This window comes from Entelurus aequoreus, linkage group LG27 (genome assembly GCF_033978785.1).
Source record: "Entelurus aequoreus isolate RoL-2023_Sb linkage group LG27, RoL_Eaeq_v1.1, whole genome shotgun sequence".
Classification (NCBI taxonomy): domain Eukaryota; kingdom Metazoa; phylum Chordata; class Actinopteri; order Syngnathiformes; family Syngnathidae; genus Entelurus; species Entelurus aequoreus.
Genome location: NC_084757.1, coordinates 30,833,540 through 30,839,539, shown reverse-complemented (window position 1 = coordinate 30,839,539; position 6,000 = coordinate 30,833,540). Strand labels below are relative to the sequence as shown.

At 42.3% G+C, this 6,000-nt stretch overlaps 1 long non-coding RNA gene across 2 annotated transcripts in view; it reads right to left on the bottom strand.

Moving 5' to 3' along the window:
* Positions 1 to 6,000, bottom strand: part of LOC133644365 (uncharacterized) — a 157,403-nt gene that overhangs the window by 58,896 nt on the left and 92,507 nt on the right. The window lies entirely within an intron of this gene.

The window sequence follows — 6,000 nt, the reverse complement described above, 5'->3', positions numbered from 1 at the left end:
TTGCAACACATGCCAATACGGCCGGGTTAACTTATAAAGTGCAATTTTAAATTTCCCGGCAAACTTCCGGCTGAAAACGTTTCGATATGATGACGTCAACAGTGGAAGCGGAAGTATTCGGAGCCCATTGAATCCAATACAAAAAGCTCTGTTTTCATTTCAAAATTCCACAGTATTCTGGACATCTGTGTTGGTGAATCTTTTGCAATTTGTTTAATGAACAATGGAGACTGCAAAGAAGAAAGCTGTAGGTGGGATCGGTGTATTAGCGGCGGACTACAGCAACACAACCAGGAGGACTTTGAGGATAGCATACACGCTAGCCGAACGACCTCACCTTGACTTCCTCCGTCTCCGGGCCGCCAACCGCATCGGTGATCGGGGTGAAGTCCTTTGTCGTACCGTCGATCGCTGGAACGCAGGTGAGCACGGGTCGTGATGAGCAGATCAGAGCTGGCTGGCGTAGGTGCAGAGCTAATGTTTTTAGCATAGCTCTGTCGAGGTTCCGTAGCTAAGTTAGCTTCAATGGCGTCGTTAGCAACAGCATTGTTAAGCTTCACCAAGCTGGAAAGCATTAACCGTTTATTTACATGTCCAGAGTTTGGTAGTATTGTTGATCTTCTGTCTATCCTTCCAGTCAGAGACTTATTTGTTTTGTTTCTATATGCAGTAAAGCCCGATGCTATCACGTTAGCTCCATAGCTAAAGAGCTTTGCCGATCACTGTGAATGTCCATTTCGCATTCTCGACTCTCATTTTCAAGAGGATATAGTATCCGAGGTTTTTTAAAATACAAATCCGTGATCCACAATAGAAAAAGGAGAGAGTGTGGAACCCAATGAGCCAGCTTGTACCTAAGTTACGGTCAGAGCGAAAAAAGATACGTTTCCTGCACTGCACGCTAGTCCTTCACTTTCACGTTCCTCATCCACAAATCTTTCATCCTCGCTCAAATTAATGGGGTAATCGTCGCTTTCTCGGTCCAAATCTCTCTCGCTGCTGGTGTAAACAATAGGAAAATATGAGCAGTCCTTCCTCCGGTGTCGTCACGCTACTTCCGGTAGGGGCAAGGCTTTTCTTATCAGAGACCAAAAGTTGCAAACTTTATCGTCGTTGTTCTCTACTAAATCCTTTCAGCAAAAGTATGACACATAGAATGGATCAGCTATCCCCGTTTAAATAACAAAAATTCATTTCAGTAGGCCTTTAATCTTCATTATTTACTTCAAGTTATTGCAGTATGTCTCTATATACATATTTATTTTACAAAGGTCCACTTAGGAGTTTTAGGGAAACAATTAAAGATTAAAGCATGACTTTGCACGTTTGGACAGGACAGCGGGGCAGCCATGTGACAGGGTGTTTCCATGGCAGGATTGCCCAGGAATCTGAGGCAAGCGCCAAACGTTGGGGAAACCCTCCACCCAAACATGAGACGCATCCAACGGGGGCCTACGACGCGGGGTCCTAAAGACAGTAGCGGTCACTGCTAAGCTCGTTATAAAGGGGTCCCCATCCTAAATTATCAATTTGGGATGGGTAAATTGGAATATTTTTTAAATTAATTTTGGCCAAAGGGGCCACATTTCAATTTTTAACACACACTTGTTATTACATATGTTGGCCAGAGGGGGGGCACTTCAATTTTTTTTTCACACACACTTATTATTTCATATGTTGGCCAGAGGGGGAGCACTTTTAAAACAGACACACAGTCGATTTGAAAAATCCCTCAATTTTGAGACCACCCTAATTTTGATAGATTTCACCACCAGGGGTGCAAATGAGACATTCTCTATTAGATGCAATGGTTTTCTGTATTGGGACCATGACTTGTTCACCGGTCCTCATATGGAAGCTACTTTTCCTTGTTGATGTCTCACGAAGGGTAGAAATACAAGAACACACACACACACACACAACATTCTTGTATTCGTTACCTTCTTGAGACTTTGGCAAAATGCCTACCTCTTTAGGACCACCCTTTCTAGATATATAAAGATTTGTATTTACAACATTAATAATATATACACACTATGCAAATATAAAATAGGTAAGATTTTAGTTAAGGTATGCACATATTGCATCGTTATGCCTCATTTGTAGGTATATTTGAGCTTATTTAATATCCTTGACTTTTATCCTCTTTGTATATCATTTAGTGTTGCATGCCTCATGACACATTATCTGTATGTAATATTGGCTACATGTCCATGTTGTTCCAGACCACAGCAAACATTACCTAGTTTGCCAAAGATTGTAACACATCTATTAAAAGAAGACAGCCTGCCGTTTCCTTTAAATTGGACACACACATCTATACCTTTGGCCATTAAAAGCCAGTCATTTCCAGGAGTTATCTCACCTTCTGAGTAGCCTCTGATTTACTAATGGTTTCTAATGTTTGGGTTGCCGACCCCTGGTTTAAGCTATTTGTCCATTTAGATACCATTAGTGAGTGTGTTGCGGGTAATCTGCACAATTGACAAGTGTAAAAGTGTTGCAGACTGCCCTGAAAATGTGTATTGCAACCATGGAGACAGTCACTTATCGCAGTGTTTTTCAACCACTGTGCCGTATTGTCTGGTGTGCCGTGGGAAATTATGCAACTTCACCTAATTGGTCCAAAAAATATTCTTTGCAAATCAATAATTATAATAATGTGCCGTTGTCTAGTGCCTGTGCTGTGTAGAGCTCGGCAGGGTAACCATGTAATACTCCATGTCAGTAGGTGGCAGCAGGTAGTCCATTGCTTTGTAGAAGTCGGAACGCGTCGAGGATGGTTTGTCGTGATCCCAATTAGGGTTGGGTATCGAGTATCGATTGGAACCGGGACTAACTTTCCGATTCTCCCGGAATCGTTTAAAAGTTTAAATTTCGATCCCTAGTTTCGATACCCAGTCCGCCGACCGGAAAAAAAGAATAAGTCCGCCGACCGGAAGAAGAAGCCGCTGAACACCAACGAAGAAGCGCCCACCGCCGGAAGTGTTAGCATAGCCGAGCCTATGTAGCCGAGCGAGTCAGTCAAGCATGGATAGCGGGCGTCGTCGGTCGAAAGTGTGGCTTTACTTTACTAAAAAAAAAAGAAATATCGGCGAAATGTAACACGTGCGACAGGACTGTTTCGTGCTAGCCAGGCTCCGCGATGTGCTCAGCGTACTCCGTTCACCGTAGCGGCAATGGGGAAGATGTCGGTGCCACAGACGGAAGAGTGCCACAGAAAGGTCAAAAGACTGCATCCCTTTTCAGAGGTGGAATCTCCAACATTTAGGTTAGTTAAGCAATAACGTTAGAGCTAAGCTAATTGATACTGGGCTAAACAGTAACAGCAACATTACATGTTTGTTTATGTTTGCAGGGATATGGTGAAAACTCTCAACCCAAAATACATACCACCTTCCAGGGACTACCTGTCAAACACATTGACATGGTACAAGAAGAATCGAAACCGAGAATCGTCAGCAATCGGAATCGAAAACAAAGAATCGGAATCGGAATCGTTCGAATTCATACGATACCCAACCCTAGTCCCAATATGCAGAGCACAGCGGGAGACAGCGTGCAGGTAAAAAGGTATGTAACGCTTAAACCAGGGGTGTCAAACTCATTTTAGATCGGGGGCCACATGGAGAAAAATCAACTCCCAAGTGGGCCGGACTGGTAAAATCACGGCACGATAACTTAAAAATAAAGACAACTTCAGATTGTTTTCTTTGTTTAAAAATAGAACAAGAACATTCTGAAATTGTCCAAATCCTGTTTTTTTTTGTTTTTTTTTTTACAATTACCTGTTGCCGTTAATAGTATAGATACTTTATTTGTTGTTATTTATATTTTCTGAATAAATTATGTAATAATGTTCATCAGTCAACTCACTGGTGTTAATGTCCAATCTATCAAGATAAAAAAATGCTATCAAAATCAAATTACAGTATGTTATTTATGTAGTTTGATCATTTTCCTTGACTGATACTGTCATAGGTGCCGATCTACATTTCTGCCAGTGGGTGCTCGGTGTGTGTGTATTAAAATACCGTACGTTTGACACTCCTGACCTAGTGGTAGGCCAAAGAAACAATATTTTATCACAACATCCGGTTTCGGTTTCTAATTAAGAAGACCAAATTTTCGGTGCATTACTTGTCAATAGTGCCCGAATAATAGGCACTATTACACATGTTCAGTGGCCTTGTGGTTAGAGTGTCCGCCCTGAGATCGGTAGGTCGTGAGTTCAAACCCCGGCCGAGTCGTACCAAAGACTATAAACATGGGACCCATTACCTCCCTGCTTGGCACTCAGCATCAAAGGTTGGAATTGGGGGTTAAATCACCAAAAATGATTCCTGAGCGCGGCCACCGCTGCTGCTCACTGCTCCCCTCACCTCCCAGGAAGTGAACAAGGGGATGGGTCAAAAGCAGAGGACGAATTTCACCACACCTAGTGTGTGTGTGACAATCATTGGTACTTTAACTTTAATACAAAGAATTGCTATTGTGACATCCAGTGGACACATTTAGAACAGCAGTTTCTTTCATTCAAAAATTTCAGGTACATTTTCAAAATTGGCAAACTCATCCCGCGGGCCGGATAAAATTGTCCGCGGGCCTGATCCGGCCCTCGGGCCGTACGTTTGACACCCCTGGCTTAAACCAAAAATGAACAAAAGGCAAGTCCCGCTAGGAAAAGGCACTGAAGCATAGGGATGGCTATGCAAAACAAAAGTGAAACTGAACTGGCTACAAAGCAAACAAAAAACACAATGCTGGACGACAGCAAAAACTTACAGCATGTAGAGCATAGACGGCGTCCACAAAGTGCATCCGTACATGACGTGACAATCAACAATGTCTGCGTATGCACAACTGAAATAGTCTTGATTGCTAACACGAAGCAGGTGCGGGCATTAGCACTCAAAGGAAGGCGTGAAGCTGCTACAGGAGAACACCAACAAAACAGGAAGGGTCACCAAAATAACAGCGCAAGACAGAAACTAAAGCACTACACACAGGAAACAACAACAACAAACTCAAAATAAGGCACGACAACCTGGTGGAGTTTCATTTTTTTAAGCTGGTGGTGTGCCTCCGTATTTTTGGCTCAAAAAAGGTTGAAAAACACTGACTTATTGCACATCATGCTCCGACCTGTGGTGTGTTTTGCTATGTTGTGGAACATGCAGCACACACCGTTATCTGTGCCACCTTTTGTGGGCAATATAGAAGCACTCCTCAAAAAGTGTGATCCGGAAGAGTGCTTCTAACCAACTTTTTAGCACACAGAAAGTGCGCTCTGGGAGACGCCAGGGAAGTCTGGAAGTCTCCCAGCTGCCCGCCAACTGAATGCAACATAAGAAAAAATACCAGGAAACACTAAAATTAACAAATGGATACATTTGTTTTGGTTTCTGCTGTCTCTAAATCAGCCTCTTAAGTCACAGGTGTCGAACCCAGATCTGGCCCGCCACATCATTTAACGTGGCCCGCAAAAGCCTGGAATTAATATGCATATTTTTTTTACTAAATGTATTCAACGTTGCATTTTGACAGAAAAAATACATGTACTGCAAGCAATTTCACATATTTTAAACTTGATCTAATATTACATTCCCTATGTCTAGCATTAAAAGATTACAGTTGGTACAAAATGCGGCTGCTAGACTTTTGACAAAAACAAGAAAGTTTGATCATATTACGCCTATACTGGCTCACCTGCACTGGCTTCCTGTGCACTTAAGATGCGACTTTAAGGTTTTACTACTTACGTATAAAATACTACACGGTTTAGCTCCATCCTATCTCGCCGATTGTATTGTACCATATGTCCCGGCAAGAAATCTGCGTTCAAAGAACTCCGGCTTATTAGGCAAGGCAAGGCAAGGCAACTTTATTTGTATAGCGCTTTTCATACACAAGGCAGACTCAAAGTGCTTCACAGACAACAAAGTGAAATGAAAGAAAATAAAAGCAAAATTAAAATGCAGACAATAAAAATAAGAACAG